The sequence below is a fragment of the Oryctolagus cuniculus genome, chromosome 17, assembly GCF_964237555.1.
Source record: "Oryctolagus cuniculus chromosome 17, mOryCun1.1, whole genome shotgun sequence".
Taxonomy (NCBI): domain Eukaryota; kingdom Metazoa; phylum Chordata; class Mammalia; order Lagomorpha; family Leporidae; genus Oryctolagus; species Oryctolagus cuniculus.
This window is the reverse complement of record NC_091448.1, coordinates 20,432,245-20,458,590: the sequence shown is the minus strand read 5'-3', so window position 1 is coordinate 20,458,590 and position 26,346 is coordinate 20,432,245. Positions and strand designations below refer to the sequence as shown.

The 26,346-nt window shown below is 48.7% G+C and overlaps 1 protein-coding gene and 1 long non-coding RNA gene across 10 annotated transcripts in view; one reads left to right on the top strand and one right to left on the bottom strand.

Moving 5' to 3' along the window:
* STAT3 (signal transducer and activator of transcription 3) overlaps positions 1-19,827 on the bottom strand; it is a 64,312-nt gene extending 44,485 nt beyond the window's left edge. For 3 of the 8 annotated variants that reach the window (XM_051824988.2, XM_051824990.2, XM_051824992.2), the window contains exon 1: positions 15,480-15,742. The gene's annotated coding sequence lies outside the window, so the exon portion shown is untranslated. Of the gene's footprint in view, positions 1-15,479; positions 15,747-16,148; positions 16,295-19,782 lie in introns of those variants that run through there. The other 5 variants (XM_070060678.1, XM_070060681.1, XM_070060679.1 and 2 more) reach the window with 4 other exon arrangements.
* LOC103351572 (uncharacterized) lies at positions 16,088-19,161 on the top strand. Of its 2 annotated transcripts, none has more exons than XR_011383469.1 (4): positions 16,088-16,282; positions 17,314-17,430; positions 17,722-17,779; positions 19,027-19,161. It is a non-coding gene; the product is annotated as an uncharacterized lncRNA (long non-coding RNA). The 2 variants fall into 2 exon arrangements; XR_011383468.1 differs by lacking the exon at positions 19,027-19,161 and adding an exon at positions 17,929-18,099.
* Positions 19,828-26,346: the final 6,519 nt, after the last annotated feature.

Below are 26,346 nucleotides of genomic sequence, written 5' to 3'. Positions count from 1 at the left end.
AACGAGCCTGCTAGAGATTTGCCTGCAGTTGCCTTGGCAGGGCCTGACATTCCCACCCATGAAAATCACAGCTGTTAAGAGTATAGCCTGAAGCATGAGCTCACATTGGCTCTTCCTCAGTCACTCAGCCTAAGAGAACCCTGAGGTGACTGAGATAAAGTCGCAATCCCATTAAATAGGTGTTATTCCCATTTTACAGATAAGGACAGAAATCTTAAGTGACTACACACTGATAGATAACGGTAGGTCCAGAACAGTCTGCAATCTTCAAACTCCTAGGCTGGTCAAAGGATTTGTTTTTAAGTCTTATCTCTGCTGTAAGATCTCTGGTAAGTAAATTTCTCTTTGAATTTGTTAAACAGACACAAGAAGAAAGGAACATGAGAACTTACAAGTACCATAATTTATTTAAAAAAAAAATTTTTTTTTGACAGGCAAAGTGGACAGTGAGAGAGAGAGACAGAGAGAAAGGTCTTCCTTTTTGCCGTTGGTTCACCCTCCAATGGCCGCCGCGGCCGGCGCACCGCGCTGATCCGATGGCAGGAGCCAGGTACTTCTCCTGGTCTCCCATGGGGTGCAGGGCCCAAGCACTTGGGCCATCCTCCACTGCACTCCCTGGCCACAGCAGAGAGCTGGCCTGGAAGAGGGGCAACCGGGACAGAATCCGGCGCCCCAACCGGGACTAGAACCCGGTGTGCCGGTGCCACGAGGCAAAGGATTAGCCTAGTGAGCCGCGGCGCCGGCCATATTTAAATACATTTTACTAGCAGTCTTGATTTATTTCAGGCATGTCTTAAGAAAAGTAACGCCCAAACCTTTACCAGAATTGTCTTCAGGAATTAACCCAAGCAGTCAGAATCTACTTTGAAATTTCTTGACTATTCTCTCAATAAAACTAAACCGAACATTAATCTAGTAAAGTTATGATTCTTTAGTCATAACTCATTCTTGACTGATACTTAGGTACATAAATACTAAGAGTAAACAAAATAAAAAGAAATATCCAAAGCATTTTCCCTTATTACTACATGTCTGCTGGACCATTTATCTTTATCTCTAAAACAATAATGATTTCTAAACCTTGTGGACCTGACTTCACTAATTTAGAGATTTTATGGCCTATGGTCCTTGCAAAGTAGTGTTTCTCAAAAATAAGCACGAGGGACCAACTGCATCAGAGCACCTGCTGTGCCAATGACAATGGCCCTGGACCAACTCAGTCAGGGTCTGGGCAGATCCTTAGAATCTTTCTTTTGTGGTTTTGAAATGTTTTTATTTATTTATTAGAAAGTCAGAGTGACAGAGAGATATCTTCCATCTGCTGGTTTACTCCCTAAACAGCTGCAAGGGCTGGGGCTGGGCCAGGCCACAGTCAGGAGCCTGAACTCCACTGAGGTCTGTCCCACGGGCAGGCAGGGACACAAGCACTTGGCACACCTTCTGCTGTTTTCCCTGCATTAACAGGAAGCTGGATCCGAAGCAGAGCAGCCGGGATTCCATCCAGCACTCACATGGAATGCTAGTGCTGCAGTTAGCAGCTTAACCCACCGTGACACATCCAGACCCCTAGAAGCTTTTTATTTTTATTATTTTAAACAAAAAGCCCAGGGATTCTTACGCTAAAACCATTAGATCCACAGTTCCCAAGCTTCCGCTCCCAAGGACCCCTCTACATTCTTTACGATTGGGCATTGTCAATAACTTTTCTTTACAGAGTTTATATTTATTAGATATAAATAACAGGTATTAGAAAGAATATATATTGGAAGTTAAAATGGGGGCCAGTGTGATGACATAATGGGTTAATGCTGCCTGCAACAGCCTCAGTACCATATGGGTGCCAGGCTGAGTCCCGAGTGCTCCACTTCCCATCCAGCTCCCTGCTAGTGTCTCGGAAAGCAGTGGAAGATGGCCCAAGTGTCAGACCCAGATGAAGCGCGTGGCTCCTGGCTTTGGCCTAGCCTAGCCCCAGCCATTACAGCTATTTGGGGAGTAAACCAAAATGTGGGAGACCTCTCTCTGTAACTCTGCCTTTCAAATAAATAAAAATAAATCTTGGGCCTGGCACTGTGGTATAACAGGCAAAGTCATTAGGTTTTAAAGGTAAAGCACTGGTTAGGTTAGAGTCCCAGGTGCTCCACTTCTGATCCAGTTCTCTGCTGTGGCCTGGGAAAGCAGTAGAAGATGGCCCAAGTCCTTGGGCCCCTGCACCAACATGGAAGACCCGGAAGAATCTCCTGGCTCCTGGCTTTAGATCAGTGCAGCTCCAGCCATTGCAGCCATTTGGGGAGTGAACCAGCAGATGGAAGACCTCTATCTTTGCTTCTGCCTCTCTAACTGTGCCTTTCAATAAATCTTTAAAAAAATAAATCTTAAAGTAAAAATGGAGACTTTTTAAAATATTCATTTTTAATAATCCTATATCACATGTTAACATAAATAACTTCTTTAGGAAAAATAGCTATATTTTCCAAAACAAAAGAATCCTGTTGAAAGAGTGGCATTATTCAGTTTTGAAAATCTCACTAGTCTGGCTTAATAAGAGAGTTTGGGGACAGCTTGTGGCATAGCAGGTTAAACCTCTGCCAGCAATGCCAGCGTCCATGTGGGTGTCAGCTCAAGTCCTGCCTGCTCCACTTCTGATGCAGCACCCTACTAACATGCCTGGGAAAGCCGTGAAAGATTACCCAAGGACTTGGGTCCCTGCCACCCATGTGGGAGACCAGGATGAAGCTCCTGGCTTTAGCCTGGTCAAACCCCGGCTGTTGTGGCCATTTGGGGGAGTTAACCAGCGGATGGACGATCTCTCTCTCTCTCTCTCTCTCTCTCTCTCTCTCTCTCTTTCTCTGTAACTCTGCCAGTCAAATAAATAAATCTTTTTTTTTTTTTTTTGACAGGCAGAGTGAACAGTGAGAGAGAGAGAGAGAGAGAAAGGTCTTCATTTGCTGTTGGTTCACCCTCCAATGGCCACCGCACGTTGCAGCTGGCGCACCGCGCTGATCCAAAGGCAGGAGCCAGGTGCTTCTCCTGGTCTCCCATGGGGTGCAGGGCCCAAGCACCTGGGCCATCCTCCACTGCACTCCCTGGCCACAGCAGAGAGCTGGACAGGAAGAGGGGCAACTGGGACAGAATCCGGCGCCCCGACCGGGACTAGAACCCTGTGTGCCGGCGCCGCAAGGTGGAGGATTAGCCTATTGAGCCACGGCACCGGCCCAAATAAATAAATCTTAAAAAAAAAAAAAAAAAAAAAAGGTATGATTCTTGTAACTGCTCTTGCCTTCGATCTGTTGCAGTATGTTGTTTTCGCTGAAGCACCTAAGTAAAGTCTGGCTCTGCGCAGATATACTAGTGGATGGGGAGGAATCTCAGTAGCCTTTTCAAGTAATTTTAGATTTTTTTTAATACTATACCAAAACTCAACACGTGGTAGTTTCTTAAAAGTTAGTTGCAGGGGCCGGCGCTGTGGCATATCGGGTAAAGCCGCCGCCGGCAGTGCTGGCGCCCCACATGGGTGCCGGCTCGAGTCCTGGCTGCTCCTCTTCCAATCCAGCTCTCTGTTCTGGCCTGGGAAAGCAGAAGATGGCCCAAGTCCTTGGGCCCCTGCACCAACATGGAAGACCCGGAAGAATCTCCTGGCTTCTGGTTTCAGATCAGCACAGCTCCAGTCATTGCAGTCAGTTGGGAGTGAACCATGGGATACAAGACCCTTCTCTCTCTCTCTGCTTTTCCTTCTCTCTCTGTGTAACTCTGACTTTCACATAAATAAATCTTTAAAAAAAAAATTGCAAGGGCTGGCGCTGCAGTACAGTGGTTAACTGGTCACCTGCAATCCTGCAATACCAGCTCCACTTCCAATCCAGCTCCCTGCTAACACACCTGGAAAAGCAGCAGAAGATGGCTCAAGTATATTGGCCCCTGCCACCCATGTGAGAGACCCAGATGGAGTTCCAGGTTCCTGGCTTAGCCTGGCTCAGCACTGGTTCTTGTGAGCATTTGGGAGAGCCAGTAGGTAGAAAATCTGTCTCTCCTCTGTCGCTCTGTCTTTCAAATAAATAAAATAAAACCTAGGAAAAAAGTTAGTTGCAATGTGGAATCTGAAACCCATATCAATGAACTTTTCATACTTGGCTATATTAAGATCTGTAGGCTATCTTGAATTTGAATGTTTCTCAGGCATTAGCCATATGGAAAAAAGCTTCAGAGACATCTGTGCCTTCCATGGTTTTTTATTATTTTTTTAAAGATTATTTATTTGAGAGGCAGAGCTACAGACAGAAAGAAGGGGAGGCAGAGAGAGAGGTCTTCCATCCACTGGTTCAGTCCCTAAATGGCCACAACAGCTGGAGCTGGGCCAATCCTAAGCCAAGAGCTAGGAGCTTCTTCCAGGTCTCCCACTTGGGTGCAGGGGCCCAAGCACTTGGGCCATTCTCCACTGCTTTCCCAGGCCACAGCAGAGAGCTGGATTGGAAGAGGATCACCCAAGACAGAAACCAATGCCCACATGGGATGCCAGAACCACAGGCAGAGACTTAACCCACTATACTACCGCACCAGCCCTGGAATTTCCATGTTGACATATTTTATTATATGCTATCAAAGACATCACATTTGTTAACATGGGAAAATTACAATCTTTTTTTTTAATGAGCTCATTAGTTCATTAACCTGTCTCTCATTACTTTGTTTTTTTTTTTCTTTCTTTTTTTTTAAGATTTATTTTATTTATTTGAAAGAGAATTACAGAGAGAGGTAGAGACAAAGAGAGAGGTCTTCCATCCACTGGTTCACTCCCCAGATGGCCGCAACAGCCAGAGCTGCGCCGATCTGAAGCCAGGAGTTTCCTCCAGGTTTCCCACATGGGTGCAGGGGCCCAAGGACTTGGGTCCATCTTCTACTGCTTTCCTAGGCCATAGCAGAGAGCTCAATTGGAAGTGGAGAAGCCAGGACTACAATCTGTGCCCATATGAGATGCCGGGGCTTCAGGCCAGAGCTTTAACCTGCTGAGCCACAGCGCCAGCCCCACTTTTTTATATTTTTTAAAAATATTTATTTTGTATTTATTGAAAGGCAGAGTTACAGATAGGAGAGGTAGAAAGAAAGAAAGAAAGAGAAAGAGAGAGAGAGAGAGAAGTGTCTTCCATCTGCTGGTTCACTCCCCAAATGCTGAAATGGCCGAAGCTGGGCCTATCCAAAGCCAGGAGCCAGGAGCTTCTTCTAGGTCTCCCATGAGGATGCAGGGGCCCAAGGACTTGGGCCATCTTCCACTGCTTTCCCAGGCACATTAGCAGGGAGATGCAACAGAAGTGGAGCAGACAGGACCCAAACCGGTGTCCATATGGGATGAAGGCTGGGGCTTTAACCTGCTACACCACAGCGCTGGCCCCTAAACACTGCAACCACTAATGCTGAGAAGTGATCAAATTCAATACGGTACACTGAAGTTTTCCCACATTCTTGTACTCTAAAGCTGAAATTTTATCCTTGGCAACGGTGTCAGTTGTTTTCCTTGAACAGCTTCCTCTCATTTCTGAGAAAACATCTGCCAACATCCAGTTGGTCTATCAGTCATTCTTTCCAGTAAAAAAATGGTGTTTCATGGAAAAAGCAGCCAGTCTGAGATCACAACTCAACGCACAAGTCTCTACCTTGAGACGTCCATCATCCGGCAGCATGCAGAAGTGCTTTATGTATGCCTTCCACTTCAATACCCAGTATCAGAAACACCAGGTCCACAGAGGTCAAGAGGTCAAGAAATTAATCTCGGTTACTGTTTCCTCATGGACATTCTTGAGCACAATCAGTACTTTTTCTGTGAGTGCACTGAAGTCCAAAAACACAAATAACTACATAATAAAAACAGTTTTTCTTTCAGCATTCCCCTCCTGGCCCCAATGGTCTGCGGACTACACTCTGAAAACTGCTGCTGTAGACAACCCAAACAGAGGCAGCAACGGGCAAGCCACCCACAGGAGCAAAACACCGGCCACGGCATTTATGCAAAACAGTCTGTCCTGTCTCAGGAAAGGAATGGCTGAGATTGATGTGCAGGGCCCCAGCATTACAGGTACATGCAGAGCAAACTTTTAAAAAATTGAGGGGGTGGGAGTGGGTGCTGTGGCACAGCAGGCTCCGTCCTCCACTCGGGACACTGCCTCTCACATCACAGTGCCCAGGATGGAGCCCACCCTCCATTTCCCATCCAGCTTCCTGCTAGTGCACACCCCCCCAGCCTCAGAGACAGCAGGTAATTACTCAAGTGTTTGAGTCCCTGCCACCTGTGTGGGAGACCCGGATGGAGTTCCTGGCTCCTGGCTTTGGCCTGGCCCAGCCCTGACTGTTGTAGCCATCTGGGGGGTGAAACAGTCAGTGGAGTATCTGTCACTCTTTGAAATAAATAAATCTTTTTTAAAAAGTAGGGGTCAGTGGGGGTATAGTTCCTGCCTGCCTAAGTGACAGGCACACTTATCGAAACTGACAGATTTTTTTCCCAGAAGCAATGTTTAAATTTGAAGTAAAACATACATTATTAAATGAAAAACCCCACTTCCAAGTAGTATTTAGATTATGATTAAAACTATTATGGGTTTCTCCAAAAAGTTTGTGGAAGGGCCGGCATTGTGACACAGTAGGTTAAGTCGCCTCCTGCAACACTAACATCCTATGTTGGAGTGCTGGTTTAAGTCCTGACTTTCCACTTCTATTCCAGCTCCCTGCTAATGTGCCTGGGAAAGCAATGGATGATGGCCCAAGTAATTGGACTCCTGACACCCATGTGGAAGACTAGGACAGCTCTATGGACTTCAGAAACTTCAGTAATTAGGATGCTAAAGTTTGCCATAGACTTCTCGCTTTTACTAACGCAAAGGGTCATGGGGTCGGTGCTGTGGCGCAGTAGGTTAATCCTCTGCCTGTGGCACCGGCATCCCATGTGGGCTCTGGTTCTAGTCCCGGCTGCTCCTCTTCCAGTCCAGCTCTCTGCTATGGTCTGAGAAAGCAGTAGAAGATGGCCCAAGCACTCGGGCTCCTGCACCTATGTGGGAGACCCGGAAGAAGCTCCTGGCTTCAGATCAGCACAACTCCAGCTGTTGTGGTCATTTGGGAGTGAACTAGCGGATAGAAGACCTCTCTCTGTCTCTCCTCTTTCAAATAAATAAAATCTTAAATAAATCTTAAATATATAAATCCTAAATAATATATTATATATATAAATCTTAAATAAATCTTAAAAATAAATAAAATCTTTAAAGGGGGGGTGGTCAATAACACATGGACTGAGAATAAGCATTGATATTTGACTCCAGAATGTGCAATCATTCCATCTGCCCTCCTAATTATGTTTTATTCTGGTTAATGTTTCTTTGCTTTCCCTAAACATTGATAAAAACAAAACTGATTTGTCAGGGAAAGTCAGTCTTGAGATTAAATATTTATTGTGTCTAAACCACAAGAAGAAAAAGATTCAAAGCCCAGCTGGATGCTAACTCAATGCAATATTGCACTTTGGTTTACAGGAGAGGTAATTACACAGCCAGCATCTGGGTTTGAGGTTTTGAAGATTGTGTTGGGGGGGGGGGGGGGGCAGAAAGACAGAACAAAGGAAAAGTCCAATGCTTTTAGATTCTGTCAGAAAAAAGTGTGTGCCAAGAAGCAAAATTAACAGAAAACACGTTTTAGGAAGCTTTCACCCAAGCAGGTGCTCAAGCTCACATGCTAATCCTCCAACTCTCATAACAAAAATGAGAGGTCAGGATACCGCAAACAAGATCAATCAGCAAACCGGGAAAACAGGTGGCTGACAGCAGCCTGGGCAGGGCTTCCCTAAATTCGGCTCACCTCACCAATCCAAATCAGTTTTCAGTAATAACCTCTACAAAAACCACCCAAACATCCCCCTAATAATCTGCACTCCTCCTCCACAGTAGGGAAGCCATTTATTTACCAGAAGTTTTACTTTCTCTTTCAAGCTCTGCTGGCTTCCTCCTACCCTATATACAGCCAAGGTACAACTGGGTTGACTTTTCTTTCCTGCCTTCTTCAACCCAGTGCTAGAGAATTAGTGAGAGAAGCCGCCTCGTGGGAGGAGCCAAGTGATCCTTCTTAACCACAAGGCTACTGTGGATGAAGATCAGTTTGCAAAGGAAAGTTACTGGACAGGAAAACAAAGTTCTGCTCCTCCAATAAACCGTGTGTGTATTTACTCCTACATGCACACACACACAGATGTGAAGGGACATCCAATTCAGCTGAGTAGCACACAGCATCTCTGTGCATCCACACCGCTCAGGAAGCCTTCCTAAGCTTAGCATGTCCCGTATTCCTGATCTGACTCAAAGCATGGTTCCTCCTCTTGGCTGTTTCTTGAGAAACATTCAAGTCTAATCACTCTCTACCCCTCAAATTGCCTGTATTATCAATACTTATTCAAATTCCTGCATAAGTTGATTTTTAATGTGTTGAATGTAACTTGAAATGAATGGGATAGAAGACGCAAAGACAATCCCCACAACGGCGTTTGTGTAAATAGGAATTCACGATCTGCCTTGCCTGTTCCTCTTAGACGAAGTCCCCCATCTCCCCTACCACAATGTAAATCCCCACTCCCTGTTCATCTAGTTTTTCCCAGTAGATTAGAATCTCCCTATTACTCTTTCTTTCCTTTGGGTCATTAATGGCTGCTGTGAATCATTATTTGCCTGATTTTATAGTTAGATAAATCATGTAGTTTTTCTAACAGTTCATTATCAGCACTCAGATGTTAGCAGTCTGCCAAGCACTACAACGTACTCTATCATACATGCATTATCGTGCTCACCTTCACAGCTACTCTACCAGGAATCTCGTATCAAAGCAACCTGCCCAAGGTTCTACAAGGGACCTCGTATCAAAGCAACCTGCCCAAGGTCTCTGAGGTAGCAGAGGTGTGACCTATAGAAACGTTAGATCATGAAACCCTTAAAAACACTGCCCAAGTGAAAGTTATCTCAGAAACGCTTACTATGTAAGCTCCCCAGCCTATGCAGTTAAGTCAGAGGTCAGGTAAAAGATCAGTGACGAGCAAAGTCATGTATTCTTACAGATGCTGGTACCAGGAAGGAAACCAGATAACCCAAGACACTGTTTTCCTTGGAGGTAGGTTTGCCTTTCTTGAAATATTTTTTTCAGGCTAGCAAAAAGAATTTACAATAATATGTCCAAGATAAATTGATAAATAGAAAAAGCTGAAAAAAATCTGGAGAAATATACACCAAACTAGGATGTACATAAATATACCTATTTTATATTTCTACAAATTTAAATTTTTATAAAGGCATATATTGTTTTTATAAACAGGACAAAACAACTTATTCCAATGACATTTAAACTCAATTACTAACAGAAGGGAAGGGATAAGGCCTGTGGCTGTTTGGCCTCCCCTCAGTGTAGTTCTCCTAAATTAAGAATTTCCACTTATAGCTCCCTGAACACACTGCTGTTTTAAGCCTCTGCACACTCATGCCCCTTCAACCTTGAAGGCAACTGTTTACTGCTCCACTCTGGGGGGGAGAATTCCGACTCAACCTGCAAAAAGCCTGGTCAGGTAGTTCCACCTGATGAAGCCTTTCTGCACTAAAGCCTTTCTCTTGCAGCCCTGAAGAGGAGCAATCTCTCTGCTTGTACATCTAGTAAGAACTCTGGTATGACTGGTGGAGCTCTTAGAGTGTGCCAGCGCAAGTCTAAGCATTTTATCTCCAAGATCTTGGTGACTCTACAAGTCCTTCCTCTTATCCTCCTCTGACAGGTAAGAAAACTGGTTCAGATTCTGACTAGTAAGTGACAGATCCAGGATCCAGTCCTCCATCTGGCTTGGCCCAGAGTGGAGTCTTGAACCACAAACCTGTCATCCGTCTGCCCAGAGTCCATACTGGCACAGCACACACCCTGGCCCCATGACATCTCCAGTTCTGTGAAAACAGACATGTATTTCATTCTCCTTGGAGCCTGCCAGCACAATAATGAGCTCTCAGTGCAGAATATATTTGCTGATCTCAGTTAAGAGTTGCGATAATTCTAACATGACAAAAGAGAAGTAACCTCAATAGAAATTCATTCTTTCAGGGGCTGGCGCCATGGCTCGCTTGGTTAATCCCCTGCCTGCAGTGCCGGCATCCCATATAGGCGCTGGGTTCTAGTCCCAGTTGCTCCACTTACAATCCAGCTCTCTGCTGTGGCCCGGTAAGGCAGAGTCGGCCCAAGTGCTTGGGCCCCTGCACCCGCATGGAAGACCAGGAGGAAGCACCTGGCTCCTGGCTTCAGATCAGCGTAGCTCCAGCCGTAGCGGCCATTTGGGGAGTGAACCAATGGAAGGAAGACCTTTCTCTCTGTCTCTCTCTCTCACTGTCTATAACTCTACCTGTCAAAAAAAATTCATTCTTTCAGATGTAGTTCCATTTAAAGATTGGAGACGTTTCAAATAGTTCACCACTGAAGTACCCTCTTGCCACCCTAAGTGCACCATAGTAAAGCAAGGGTCCTAGCAACAAGTGTGTAAGCAAGAGAGCAATTTTTGTTTTCACTGTAATAGACAAAGATTGAGGAGACAGTAATACTAGCCTGCGGGGTCTCACAGACACTGCTTCCGCACACCAGGAGCTCCTCAGGATTTAGGAGCACCCCTCAAATGCTCTCTGGGTGGCTGCTGTAAATGACCCAAAGTTATGGCAAAATTTTTTAAACATGGGGGCTAGAGTTATGAGCCACAGTTAAGCCACCACTTGAACTAATGGCATGGCCATCAACATGCCATGTCAGAAAGCCAGTTTGAGTCCCAGCTGCTCCACTTCCCATTCAGCTTCCTGCTAATGCACCTGGGAAGGCAGTGGAAGATGGCCCAAGTACTTGGGCCCCTGCCACCCACAAGGGAAACCCACATGGAGTTCATGGTTCCTGGCTTTGGCCTGGCCTAGACCCAGCTGTTGTGGCCATTTAGGGAGTGAACCAACAGATGGAAGATCAATTGATTGCTGGATCTCTCTCTGTCACGCTTTCAAATAAATAAGTAAATCTTTAAACATTTCTCTAAAACATGAAAGACATAAAATGTGAGTGATCTGTAGCAGCCAATCAAAAGTCCTCGAACAACACTTCTGCCCTTAAGCGCTTTCCTTTTTTTCACCTGAAGTACCAAATCAAGTAAGTCAGGACACCTTCCTGTGTGCTGGCTCGGCTGCTAAGGCCAGATGCAGTGACAGCTCCCTCAGGGCAGAGGACACATGCACTGTTGGCTTTGTACAAATCAACCGGCACCAGGCCAGCGTGACACGTTGTAGGCATTCCAAAATTCAGCACCAGCACTTGGCCTCCAAGGTCTTAAAAGCTCCCACTACAAAAGGATAGACCTGAAATTCCTTGGCCTTACATTCAAGGCCTTTTATTAGTAAACACTTCTCTACTTATCTTCGAAAACCACCAGGATCTTGTTTGTGTTATATCCCCCATGGCTCCTCAAATTTTTAATACTCAAATTCCACCTATTTGTTAGTATTAAATTCAAATCCTTCCTTTGGCAAGACTTCCTAGACGATTCCAACCCCTGTAACCTCTCCTTCGTCCAAAGACCTGTAGCCTTCCATGTAGCACTGCCCAATAGACCCTTCTATGACACCAGAAATGTTCTACCTCTACAATACATGTTCTTTTAAAAATAGCAAGCTTGTTGGATAGTAGAGGTGTGATGCCTTCACCACCTCCTTGGTGACAACAACATGGCATTAGATGTTTAAAGCATTTATCGGGGCTGGTGCCATGGCGTGGTTAAGCTGCGCCTGCAGGGACAACACTCCCTAGGGGCACTGATTCAGTCCCGATGCTTCACTGCTGGTCCAGCTCCTTGCTAGTGCACCTAGGCAGGCAGTGGAGGATGACCCGAGTCCTTGGGACCTGCACCCATGTAGGAGATCTGGAGGAAGCTCCTAGCTTCAGACCAGCCAGCTCCAGCCATCGTGGCCATTTGGGGAGTGAACCAGCGGATGGAGAATCTCTGCCTGTCTCTCCCTCCCTCTCTCTCTGTAACTCTGCCTTTGAAGTAGATAAATAAATCTTTAAAAAGCAAAACAAGAAAAGCATTTATAAAGGAACCCCGGCAGACGCAAATTCTGTGGAAAGGACACATCTTATTCCCCACAGCAACTTCCACAAAGTTGAAAATTGTAAGTAAACCTCTTGATTTGAACACCACTCTTAAGAAAACATAAGCTGGGGCCAGTGCTGTGGTGCAGTGGGTTAACGCCCTGGCCTGAAGCGCCGGCATCCCATATGGGCACCAGTTCGAGCCCCAGCTGCTCCACTTCTGATCCAGCTCTCTGCTATGGCCTGGGAAAGCAGCGGAGGATGGCTCAAGTCCTTAGGCCCCTGCACCCGCGTGGGAGACCTGGAAGAAGCTCCTGGCTCCTGGCTTCAGATGGGCACAGCTCCGGCCGTTGCGGACAATTGGGTAGTGAACCATAGGATGGAAGACTCCTCTCTCTCTCTGCCCCTCCTCTCTCTGTGTAACTCTGACTTTCGAATAAGTCAAACTTTAAAAAAAAAAAAAAAGCTAAAAAGATGTTGCACTCAGGTATCTGGAATGATGATCAACACCTCGACCTTATCTAACTTCTGAATGTCAAGGAACACAGAAGCAGAAGAAGAAGACAACTTCCTGGAAACTCAAATGACCACTGACCAGGCCACAAGGCACCCTGGTTTACATTTAGGTCATGACACCCCTCACCTAAAACTTTCCTGAACAACCCCATTAATAATCGCTCAACTCTCATGGTAAGTTATGCTTTCTACAGTTAATTACTCCTTAAGTCAGACTTGGCAGACAGGAGAGCAAGCTTCGCCAGCCCGACATGTGTTTCTTTCCCCCCATTTATGGAGCACACTTCCCTCCCCTGAAGTCTTCCCACTGACCGGCGGGACTGGGAATTCACTGCCCAGTATGCTAGACTCTCACTGACATCTTTCAGGGCCTACACACTCAGAATCAAGCTTAAGCACTGGTCATCAAAACAACACAACACATACAGAAGACACAAGTTCCACCATTCTGGTGTTCGACTGCCTTGAGTATCTTTGGCTTCAATTTCCTTATCTACAAAATGGGGTTAGGTTATGTGAGCCACCTATCTCACAAACCCTTTTGGGTCAAGTTGAGTCTGGTTATCCTCCCCAGATGAATTACATACAAAAAACAAAGATTTATGAATTTGTTAATGGTTCTTTGCGGTGGGTGTGCTAACAGCGCTCCAACATCTACGACTACTTTTTTTATCCCAGATTTCTTTCCCCCATCCCACTGTACAAATGGCTGAGCAAAATTTCCAGTAGTCTGGTACATGTAATAAGGAAATAAATGTGTTGACTCAGGGAACACAGACATATTCAACATAAAATGAGTAAAAAGAGAAAACTGACTGGACCATGCAAGTCATAACACACTTGGGATCTTCAAAAGTTCATGGAAAGTCTGTATTATGAAGAAATTATGAATAGATTTCAATTTTTCCACATCAAAATAATCTTTTAATTCCATTTTTCCATGTACTTTTTAAAATACCCTCATACAAATAAAAAATTAAGATGATTCACTTTTTTTTTTTTAAGATTTATTTATTTGAAAGGCAGAGTTACAGAGAAAGACAAAGAGGGAGAGAGATCTTTCATTCGCTCATTCACTCCCCAAATGGCTGCAACAGCCTGAGCTGGGCTGATCCAAAGCCAGGAGCCAGGAACTTCTTGCAGGTCTCCCACATGGGTTACAGGGTCCCAAGCACTTGGGCCATCTTCTGCTGCTTTCCCAGGCTCATCAGCAGGGAGCTGGATCAGAAGTGGAGCAGCTGGGACTCAAACTGGTGCCCATATGGGATGCCAGCACTGTAGGCGGAGGCTATGCCACAGCGCTATGCCACAGCGCTAGCCCCAATTTACTACTTTGATTTATTCAAACCAATGCTTTACAACACAGCCAAAAATCTACAACCCAGGGTTGGAGGTTTGGTGCAGGGGTTAAGACAAAGCCACTTGGGACACTTGTTTCCAATATGAGAGTGTCTGACTCCTCCATTACCATCCAGCTTCCTGCAAATGCACACCGTGGGAGGCAGCATGACTCAGGCACTTGGGTCTCTGCCACCTCTGTGGGAGACTTGGATTGAGTTCTGTGCTCCAGGCTACAGCCTGGCCCTGCCTTGACTGTTGTGAGCCTGTGGGGAGTGAACCAGCAGTTGGAAGATCTCTCTCTCCGTCTCTCCCTCTGCGTTTCAAATAAAATGAAATTTTAAGACGTTTTTAAAGTTTACAACCCATAACAGAATAAAGAAATTTAAATGCACACACAATAACAACCAACAGGTATACACAATCTACATTTTTAATAAGAAAAAAACGACCAACCACTGTGTCAACAAACACCTCACTTGATATAACACAGTGATGTGTACCAAACAGAAAAAACAACTAGGGACACTTGAATTGGGCCAACTTAAGTGCAACCACACCCCCAAACCCAGGTAAAGTCCACATACAGGGCTGTGCCAAGGCCAGCCTCTTTGTTTCCCTCTCTTCTGCATTTACCCAAGATCTTGGCTCTGAGACAGAAAACTCCCACTCTGGATTGGTTCATTCTGTCCTATGCAATTAAGCAACACCACAATCCAGTAAATGCAATGGCTCAATTATTTATCTTCGAGCTGAGTTTACCAGGTGTTTCTAAGAGAACAATGTCAAGAAGGAATGAGCTGGCCCTGATGGGGTTTTTGTTTTGCCTTTTTTTTTTTTTTCTTTTTCCAGGGGAGGTGGGCAGCGATAAGCGCCTAACCTAGAAAAAGATGGGAAGGAATTAAGGAAGAATACAGTCTGTCCATTTCCCTACAGGAAACTTGAGTCTTATGCAATAACCCTACCCGCAACCAGCCAGCACGCGAGGCTGTGGGGGGAAGACACCTATTCCGACCTCCAGGGGGGCACAGCCAGCCCACGAAGGAGGCGAACCGGGCCCGGCGGAGGAAGTGGCTCAGCCCGGAGCCGGCGGGGCGGGGAGAGGCTCCTTCCACCCCCGCCGGACGGCAGCTCCGGGGCCGCAGTGTCCCGAGCCCGGGGCTCAGGAAGTCGGGGGCCTCCCTCACCTTGGCCATCCCCAGCCTCGCACGCCCTCGCGCCGCGGGCCGCCCCCTTGAGCTCATTCTCCCTCTCCTCCGCGTCGCCCCTTACTGCGAAGAACGAAACTTACTTCCAACGCCCGTCCCCCCCCTCCCCCGTCCCCGCCGAGGCCCGCTCCTGTCATCCCAGGGAGCCGTCCCCTGAGGGTGACCCTCCGCGTCTCCTCCGGCCCCCAGCCCCCTGAGCGCCCACCCCCGGCTCCCCCTAACACCCCAGGCGCTCCCGGCCCCGCGGCGCCCTCCGAGGTGCCCAGCTCAGGGGCCGTCGGGGGAGGCGGCCCCACCCTTCACCCCCTTCACCTGTTTCTCGGGCTCAGGCCCGACAGGCCGGGGCTGCGCTAGCGCCGGGTGCGGGCGGCCGGGCTCCCTCAGGCCGCCGGGCCTCTGCTAGCCGATGCGGAGAGACAACGCCGAGTGGGGGTGCTCTTCAAAGATCCGGTTGGGGCTCCTTCCCTCTGCTGCGACGTCGGAACCCCAGACTCCCCCTCCCGTCTACACCGCCGCAGCTCCGGAAACCGCTGAATTACAGCCCCTTCAACCAATCCCCGCCCAGCCCCAGTCTCGCCAAGGCACGCCTTTATACATAATTCATGAGACAGCCAGCTTGCTAGACCACCCAGAGGCCGCAGTGCGAGGGCTGTACCGTCGAAGCCCCACCCATTGACCAATGAGGTAAGTCTCCAGGAGAAAGGGCGGAGTCAAGGGGAGGCTGGGGACGCCCCTGTGCTGGCTGTTCCGAGCTTTAGTGCTCCTCCCTCCGCGGCACCAACGGAAGAGACGCGGCCTTGGGCACAGAAGTCCGGAGGGAGGGGGGAAAATGAACGGAATGTCCTGCTGAAAACTCAGCTGAGTTCCTGGCAGTGCGTGACGTCAAGACACTTTAAATGCCCCTGATACGGCTCCCTCCTGCCCGCTCTCCCTTTTCCCGGCCCTTGGCACCACGTGGGGGCGAGACTGAGAGGTTCTTACCACGTGGGAATCAGCCAGTTAGACGGTCCCCGGGTATCGCCAGATCTGCCAGGCGCCCTCCTCTTGGACTGGGTTTCTGGGGCCGACAAGACGAACATGGGCGACCCTTGCCTGCTTTGAACCCCAGCTTCTGCGTGAGTTGGGACACACACACCCGGAAACATGACGTGGAAATAGAGTAATTACTAGATTGCGTGGGAGACGGCGGTGGATTTAACCCCGTCTTGGGTTCTGTGCCTTCAGCCGCTAGTGCGCGGGCCGGTACACACACGTGCGGACTGTAGGTGAAGATGACCCCTTGCTGACATTTCTGTGCCGAAATGCTCCCCGTTGTCTGCCCTATTTTTTTTCCACCTTGTCTATGCAGGTATTACTGAACTGAAGCCGGTCGTTCATAGGAAATGTACACACTTTGCCTTTCGTAATAGGGTGAATTTTGCATAATAGAGTGTTGTGTGTGTGCTCCATTCTATCCGGGTTCTTTTTTTTTTTTTTTTTTTTTTAGCAAAAACAAAAATCGTTTAACACAACGAGATAAGATAAAATATAAAAAGGGCCCATTATCTCAACCACCCACGTAACTTCTAATAACACTTTTCTCAGTGAAACTAATCCATGTTCATGGTTTAAAAATTCAAACAATTCAGAAAAATTTTAAGAGACTTATTTGAAAGTTACAGAGAGAGAGCAGAGCAAGATCTTCCATCCCCTGGTTCACTCCCCAAATGGCCACAACCACTGGAGCTGGATGGATCTGAAATCAGGAACCATGAGCTTCTTCCAAGTCTCTCACTTGAATACAAGGACCCAAGCCCTGGGGCCAGCTTCCACTGCTTTCCCAGGAGCATTAGCAAGGAGCTGGATCAGAAGTGGAGAAGCTGAGACTCAAACCAGTTCCCATTCGGGATGCCGGCACTGAAGGCAGCAGGTTTACCGGCAATGCCTCAGGACTGGCCCCTCAAAATATTTATTTTAAAACAAGATTTATTGAAGTCAGAAACCTCCGGATGCAGCAGCCAAGAGGGGGGCTCCAAGAGAGGCAGACCCCCCTCCCAGAAATTTTTAAATGAAAAATCTCCCCCTCCTGCCTCATTCAGTCTTCCCCAAGGATAGCTGTTCTTAATTTTTGGTGAGAAAAAAAATCAGTGTCTCTTAACCTTTGAAGGGGAGTGGATCTCAGAGTTTGGTGGAGAATACGGATTCCAGCCCCAGAAATACTCAGCAATTCACATGGTTCCCCCAAGACTCCAGGTTCAGACTTCTGGTGCGCCCTTAAATCCAAGTGAGAGGTGAGGGAACCCATAAGGCAACCGTCAGTGTCGGGGTGCTGGGACAGCTGTCTCGGGGTGTCCTGTAGATCCCGGAAGTGTGGGATTGCCTGTTTGTAAACAGAGTGCATGTACGGGTCATGGATCACTCTTTATCTTCACCATGGCCACCTCCCCTAAAGTCCATCCCAGCTGTGTGGCCCCTTGCAGTTCACGGCCTCCCTGGTGGCAGAGGGTCTGATATTTGCTCAGTGATTTACTGCTTGGAAGGTGCTCACACACTCTCCTCTCCTTTCTCACAACAGGTCACCTTCATCGCTGACAACGAGGGCCCAATCCCAGCGATACCCGGAGGTGCACCAGGTGGGTCAGAGCCACAGCTTTGTTCCATCCTGGTAAGCTGTGACCCCTGACCCCTCAGGAGCGTTCACTCCCCTCACTGCCCTCGCCACCGTTCTCCCCTGAAATCTACCTCTGAGCCTGCCTGATAAAGGGACAAAAACCCTCTGCAGCCTCCGACTGACCCCAATCCCCACCGGCTGAACGCTGCAGCTTCTCCCTCTTGAGCCGAAGCCTGGCCGCTTCCCTACTGTCTCCTTACTCCATCCCGATCTCCCCTTGGCTACCAGGAGCATCATCCTAAAAGTTATATGAATAAATACTCAGCCCTGTCGCCATCTGCCTCAAAATCTCTTCTGTTCTCCGTGATCCATAGGGTAAAAATCCAAGTTCCTTCAAAAAAAAGCACCAACCTCCTAACTCAGTGCCAGGCATGCGGCAGGAGCTGGGCTGATGCCCCTTGTCCTCTCGATTCGACTCCTAAATCCTGTATTCTCACCTGAAGCCCTTTGTCCAGGCTCATCCCACACCACCTGAACTCCCGCCCTGCCCTGATCACCTTCCCCAGGGCGTGCCAGCACCACCCGCCACTTCAGCCCCTGTGGGTTTTCTTCCCTCCCACCATGTCTCTTCCATTTCCTCGCTCCCTCGCTGAAAACTCTCTCATTCTTGAAGGCGCGGTTCCAGCATCGCCGCCTCTGGGCTTTCCCGGTGCTCCCAGGCAGTCTGCCTCTCGGCTGCCGTCAGCAGGTGTTTCCCCACCTTGAACTGCAATGTATCCATTTACTAGCCCACTTCCTTATAAATGAAATAATTAACCTTTATTAATCACTATGTTCTAGGAACTGTACTGAGCATTTTACGCAGAGATTGTCATTTGATCAAGGACATAGGCGTTCTAATTCTCATTTTATGACTGTGGAAACTAAGGCTTAGAAAGAAAAGGCCTGGGGCTGGCCTTTGGCCGCACAGTGAACACATGTGCCTCCCATATCAGAATGCCCGCCTTCCACGCTCAGCTGCACTCCTGATTCTAATAACCTGCGAATGCAGGCCCTGGGAGGCAGCAGGTGATGGCTCAAACAGCTGGATCCCTGCCAGCCTTTGGGAGACCTGGGTTGAATAACTTGGCTCCCAGCTTCAGCTGGCCCTGTCCTGGCTATTTCAGGCATTTGGGGGGTAACCAGCAGATGGAAGGTCTCTGTTCCTACCCCATCACTCTGCCTTTCTTTCCTTTTTTTTTTTTTTTTTTTTTTTTTTAAACACTGCAGGGCCAGTGCTGTGGCATAGAAGGTTAAGCCTCCACCTGCAGTGCCGGCATCCACAGGTTTGAGTCCCAGCTGCTCCACTTCTGATCCCGCTCCCTGCTAATGTGCCTGGGAAAGCAGCAGAGGATGGCCCAAGTGCTTGGGCCCCTGCACTCATGTGAGAGACCAGGATGAAGCTCCTGGCTCTCAGTTTCAGCCTGGCCCAGACCTGACTGTTGTAGACACTTGGGGAATGAACTGGTGATGGAAGATCTCTCTCTCTCTCTCTCTCTCCCCCTCCTTCTCTGTATTTCTGCCTTCCAAATAAACAAATTAAAAATTAAAAAAAAGGCGCGGTTGGGGTGGGCTTTAGGGCACTGAAGGTTAAGCTGTGGCTTGCGACACCCACATCCCGTATTGTAGCATCTGGGATCAAGTCCTGCCTCTGCTTCCCATGGAAGCTTCCATGGCTTCTGTGCACCTGAGGAGGCAGCAGGTGGTCACTCAAGCACTTGGGTCTCTGCCACCCACATGAGAGACCCAGATGGAGTTCCAGGTTCCTGACCTTGGCCTGACCCAGCCTCGACTATTGCTGGCATCTGGGGAGTGAACCAGCAGACGGAAGATCGCTCTATGTGTGTGTGTCTTTGTGTTGCTCTGCCTTTCAAATAAACAAAACACAAAAACGTGGCATGGCAGAGAAGGCCTCTGGGCTGATAGGTGGGTGGTGAGGCATGGTGGTGACCAAAGGTGACAACATACAGGCAAGGGGTCCTTCACGGGGCTCAGCAACAGGGCTGCCTGGCTCCTCTCACTGACAGCACCGGGAAGAGCAGGGACTTGCTCCGCAGGCATCCTCTTGCAAGCCTCTCTCTTTCTCCCCAGCTGATCAACAGCCCTCCCTCTTCACTGTTGGCAAGGCTGTGTCATTCCCTACTGCCTAAGCAGCATTCACACCATGCCATTCTGTTCCTCCGGGGCTTCCCAGGGAGCTTAGGGGAAGGGGTTTTCCTTTATCTCATCCCTGCAAGGCCCTCCCTGCTGCCTACTGAATTCCAGCCAGGCCACGTCCCAGCCCTTGGTCTTGGCATGTGCCAGCTCCCTCTCTCCACCTGGCTTTGGCACAGCTACTTCCGCCTCACCACTCCCATCTTACTCAGTCTTCCTCTAACCACTCCTGCCTAGAGTTGGTCCCAACTTGTTCATCACTATCTCTCTGTCCAGTTTCCTGGACTCTTATCACAACTCTCATTTTATTTATCTGTTTACAGAGTTTGTTATCTCCCTCCTTACACTGTTAGTTGCACTGGATCTTGGCTCTTTGGTGATCTCTTGTGCGGAGCACATAATAGCTGCTCAGTAAGTAGTGAATAAGTGGAAGTGTTCTGTGTCCCACTTCTGCCTCTGAGCTTTATCAATTCTCTCCTCCCTCCGTCTCTGAAGACACTTCCTCTTTTCTGTCTTGACCCTAGTATTTCCTCAGTTACCCCTCCACTTCTCATCACTGCCCCCACATCTCTACTTGCTCGCCCTAGGTGGCTTCTGCCAGCCCCTGACCAGAGGACAGTGGTCGTGAAGGCCACCAGGGGCCTCCTCCTGACCAGAGTGGACATGCTCTCGTTTCCCGTAGCTTTGCTGTAGAAGCTGATACTGGGCAGCGTCCTAGCCACTCTCTCCCCTTGGCCATCACCGCAGGCAACAGACGCAGTCACATTCACGTGAAAGCTCCCGGGAACTGAAGTGAGACACCCCAAGTTTGAATCCAGGTTCTGGTCCAGGATCAGCTGTGCAGCCTTGGGAGAGTTCCCTAACCTCTCTGAGCCTTGGCATCCTGATCTAACTAGAGAGCATAATTCCGACTTGGTAATTTTGTATTCAAATGTTCTTGCTTGGAAGATACCCTCAAGGTGACTGCGCAGCCTGGTGGATGAGAGCCAGGTCCTGACTCAGTCTACTTCCCAGCCGCTCTGCCCACTGGGCGGTGTGACCCTAGGCTACTTCCTGAACCTCTCTGGATCTGTTTCCTCATCTATGACATAGGAAGAGGAAAGTACCTACACCATAGGTTGTCATTACCTTTTTTTTTTTTTTTAAGGATTTTTATTTATTTGTTTATGTAAAAGGCAGAGTTACAGAGACAGAGGGGGAGAAACAGAGGATTGAGGGAAGAGAGATTGATCGTCCATCTGCTGGTTCACTCCCCAAATGCCTGCAACAGCTAGAGCTGGGCCAGGAGCCAGGAACTTCCAGGTCTCCCACATGGGTGGTAGGGGCCCAACCACTTGGGCCATCCTCTGCTGCTTTCACAGGCACATTAGCAGGGAGCTGAGTGAGAAATGGAGCAGCTGGGACTGGAACCTTCACTCCTATATGGGAGACCAGCATGGCAGGCAGCAGCTTAACCTGCTGCACCAAAATGCCAGCCCTTGGACAATCATCCTTGATAGAGCAGCCATGCACAGGGCAGGGGTATTGGTCACCCAGCGGAGACAAAGCCTGGAGGGAGGGGGCAGGGACTTTTCTGGGCAGGGGACATCCAATATGTGTCAGGAATTCTCCTAGGTAATGCTGATGAGAGTGCCCTGTGCCCAGCAGGACGCCTGTCTCCTGTGTGACCCCTCCCTCCACAGTCTAGTTTGCTGGTCTCAAACTTCACTCAAAGGGTGCCTTTAATTCCTTTTTTTTTTTTTTTTTAAGATTTATTTATTTGAAAGGCAGAGTTAGGGGGCAGGGACCCGGGGTCAGGGAGAAAGAGAGAGATCTTCCATTTGCTGTTTTGTTCTCCAGATGGCCTCAACAGCTGGAGCTGGGCCAGGCCGAAGTCAGGAGTCAGGAGCTTCTTCTGGGTCTCCCACACGGGTGCATTGGTCCAAATGCTTGGGTCAGCTTCTGCTGCTTTGCCAAGCCTTTAGCAGGGAGCTAGATGGAAGCAGAGCACCCGGGTCTTGAACCGGCGCCTATATGGGATGCTGGCATCGTGGGCCCTAGGATGCCTTAATCCTAGATTCTACCTTCTTCTCTCTCAACTCCCTCCCTTGGCAAACTCATTATTCCTAGCACTTCAACAACACCTTTCTTGTTTTCTTTAAAAAAAAAAAATGTTTTAGAGGTGGAGATAGAGCTCCCTTCTGCTGGTTCACTCCCCAAAGCCCACAGTGGCCAGGACTGGACCAGGGCCAGGCCAGGGCCAAAGTCAGAGGTGGGAACCCAGTGCAGGTCTGCCATGTGGGTAGCAGGGATCCAACGACTTAAGCCATCACTGCTGCCTCCCAGGGTCTGCATTAGCGGGAAGCTGGAATCAGAAGCTGGATCCAAGGACTAAGCCCAGGCACTCCAGTGGGGGATGCAGGCCTCATGTCTCTTAATTACTAGGCCACACGCTGGCCTCCATGACTATCTTCTGATAATTCTTTTATGCTAAGCCTCAGCAGACAGAGGTAAGTTACTTTCTCTGTAGTGTGACACCTTCTGCTTCTTCATCTGGAATCGAGGCCCCTTTAACTCTCCTCTGTGAGCTGCTCCTTAATCAGACTTGCAGCCCCATGCCCCATCTGTCCTGCATCCTGCCTGCTAGCTCACAAGCCCTCCCTTCCCAACAATGCCCTGGTTCCCTTCAGCCACATCTGTAACTGAAGAACCTCTCCTCCTTGCCTTGGATCCACGGTGAACACTGGTGTTAACTGGCTCCAGCAGGTTCTGTGTGCCAGGAATTTGGAATTTGAAATTGACAGGCACAGAGGCCAGCACTCTGGTGAAGCAGCTTAAGCAGCTACCTGCAGTGCCAACCTCCCATATAGGCACTTTTTTTAAAAAATATTTATTTTATTTCTTGGAAAGGCTGAGTTACAGAGAGACAGAGCAAGAAAGATCTTCCATCTGCTCCTTCACTCCCCAGATGGCTGCAACAGGTGGGGCTGGGCCAGGCCCAAGCCAGGAGCATTCTCTGGGTTTCCTACATGGTTGGCAGGGGCCCAAGCACTTGGGCCATCTGCTGCTTTCCCAGGTGTATTAGCAGGGTGCTGGATTGGAAGTGGAGCAGCTGGGACTTGAACTGGCACCCATATGGGATGCCAGCATTACAGGTGGCAGCTTTACCCACTATGCCATAGCACCGGCCCCCTGGGCACTGGTTTGAGTCTTGGCTACTGCACTTCCAGTCCAGCTCCCTGTTAATGTGCCTGGGAAAGCAGTGGAGGATGGCCTGTGCTTGCACCCCTGCATGCAGGTGTGAGACCCAGACCAAGCTCCTGGCTCCTGGCTTCGGCCTGGCCCAGCCCCAGCCATTGTGGCCATCTGGGAAGTGAACCAGTAGATGGAAGATCTCTCTTCTCTTTGTCTCTCCTTTTCTCTGTCACTCTGCCTTTCAAATAAATCTAGAAAGAAATGATGGATGGATGGATGGATGGATGGATGGAAGGAAGGAAGGAAGGAAGGAAGGAAGGAAGGAAGGAAGGAAGGAAGGAAACTGAGAGGCGCAGAGCCTGGAAGCTGTCAGAGCTGAGTTCCATTAAGCTCAGCACTTTAGATCCATCAATCTGCCCGCAGCAGTCCCTGGAGACGCCCCCACCCCGATTCCTGCTCTTTCAGCCTGTGCTTGCTGATTCCTTGGAGTCCGTGGGATATCTTGGCAGCCTTCCAACATAATTTCCTTTTTCCCTCTAAGTTAGCCAGTGTCCTCAACCCCGGGCTGCATATTGGACAGCAGTCTCATGAGACGCTACAACCGGGGAATTGTAGCCGCCTTAGTCCGTGAAAGTGCACTCTGATGTTTGCACGATGAAATCACCTAATGACTCACCAGCACCCATTGCGTATGGCTGTCTTTGAAGGGTGCCTGGCTGTGTTTTCAGCCTTAACCAATGCTACGGTGTTTAAGACGTTTGGAGGCCCTGGTAACACAAACACCTAGTGAACAGCGGCCTCTGCCCTCCAGCAGCATCTGTTGAAATCCCTCCCACGTTTGCGAGGGCCCCGTGAGCACCCCTTCCTCCTGCAAGCGTTCCTGTCTCCCCAGGGTGGGCTGCGGCGGCCCTGCGTTTCACCTCTCATCCCCTCCGTGAGCGATGCTGAGCATCCGCCTCTCCCACTAACTGCAACCCTTGAAAATCGGGGACTAGATCTTTCCATTTTTGTTTTGTTTTGTTTTTTGAGATCTTGTCTTTTCAGTCTCTGGCTCCTAGCACGGAGTCACAAACAAGTCATTTGGAAAGAACCTCTGCTGTTTCTGTCTGCTCCGGTTCCCCTCCCCTTTCCATTGATATCGGCAACTCCACTTTCACTTTTAATTCCACGTTTAAAGTTTGCTCTAGAAATGACCACATGACCTATATTTGGCCAAAAGCACAGTGATTTGGATATGTGACCTATCAGCGCCAAAGAAGTAGCCTCTGAGATTCCGGCTGGAAGGATCTGGAAAGAAATTCCCTCCACTAGGGTTGCTCAGCTTTAGGCTGTAGGAGGCAGCTGTCAATGGTTACTTTTGCCACCATGTGGAAGAATCTGACCTTTATTTATTTATTTATTTATTTCAAAGGCAGAGTTAGAGAGAGGCAGACAGAAAGAGAGAGGTCTTCCATCTGCTGGTTCATACCCCAAATGGCCTCAACAGCTGGAGCTGGGCTGATCCGAAACCAGGAACCAGGAGCTTCTTCTAGGTCTCTCATGTGGGTGCAGGGGCCCAAGGACTTGGGCCATCTTCTACTGCTTTCCAGGCCATAGCAGAGTGCTGGATTGGAAGTAGAGCAGCCGGGTCTCGAACTAGTGCCCATGTGGGATGCCAGCACTGCTGCCAGCAGCTTTACCTCTTGTGCCACAGCAACAGCCCCAGAATCTGACTATTAATTAAACAGAGGAAAGAAGATAGGAAGAGAAATCAATTTCTAGTGATGTTACGCCAGCTGCCCACGGAACTATTTCTTTTCCTTTTCTTTCTTCCTTTTTTTTTTTTTTTAGTTTTATTTTATTTATTTGAAAGGCATAGTTGCAGAGAGAGAGAGGGAGAGACAGAAAGAGTTTTTTTTTTTTTTTTTTTAAGATGCATTTGTTTGTTTGAAAGGCAGAGTTACAGAGAGGCAGAGGCAGAGAGAGAGAGGTCTTCCGTCTGCTTGTTCACTCCCTAGATGGCCGCAATGGCTGGAACTGCACTGATCCAAAGCCAGGAGTCAGGAGCTTCGCGGGTGCAGGGGCCCAAGGACTTGGGCCATCTTGTACTGCTTTCCTAGTCCATAGCAGAGAGCTGGATCGGAAGTGGAGCAGCCAGGACTCAAACCAGTTTCCATATGGGATGCTGGTACTGCAGGTGGCAGCTTTACCTGCTACATCACAGCACCAGCCCCCAGAGAGAGAGATCTTTCATCCGTTGTTTCATTTTCTCAAATGGATGCGACAGCTGGGGTTGGGCTTGTGATTCCCACGTGGGTGCAGGGGCCCAAGCACTTGGGCCATCTTTTGCTGCTTTCCTAGGTGCTTGATAGGGAGCTGGATTGGAAATGGAACAGCTGGGATCTGAACTGGTGTCCATAGGGGATTCCCATAGTCCAGGCAGCAGCTTAACCTGCCACACCACAATGCCGGCCCCTGCTGGACCTATTTCTGAGGACTTTTTCAATTGCCCAAAATCCTTCTGTGTTTGCTTTTCAGCTTTGGTGTTCTGTTTTTTGTTGGAGCCAGGTTAGGTGAGTTGCCTGGAGAAAGTCATGAAATTCATCCATTCATTCATCCAACAGTGCCCATTCACGTAAACTTCCATGATGGGTCTGAGAAGGGGATAGTTAGCACTGTTAGGGTGGAGCTGGGAACAGGTTTAAGAGAAGAGGTGGGGGCCAGCACTGAGGCGTAGTGAGTAAAGCTGTCACCTGCAGTGCCAGCATCACATGTGGGCTCTGGTTCGAGTACCAGCTGCTCCACTTCCGATCCAGCTCTCTGCTATGGCCTGGGATAGCAGTAGAAAATGGCCCAAGTCCTTGGGCCCCTGCACCCACATGAGAGACCCAGAAAAAGCTCCTGGCTCCTGGTTCCAGATCAGTCCAGCTCTGGCCATCATGGTCATTTGGGGAGTGAACCAGCGGGTGGAAGGAAGACCATTCTATATCTGCCTCCTCTCTCTGTGTAACTCTGAATTTCAAATAAATAAATAAATCTTAAAAAAAAAAAAAAAAGTTGAGCAGACCAGTCAGGGGTGTGGCTTCAGTAGAAGGGGGTGGGGCCAGGAGCCTTACTCCTGTGGGTTAGAGGATTAGGCAAAGGCTGGGTATTCCAGGGCCTTCCCGATGAGCTGTTACCTTGCGCTTCTCACAGCTGCACAGCTAAGTCCCAGAGGAGGACCCTTGGTGCCTCTTTCATGGC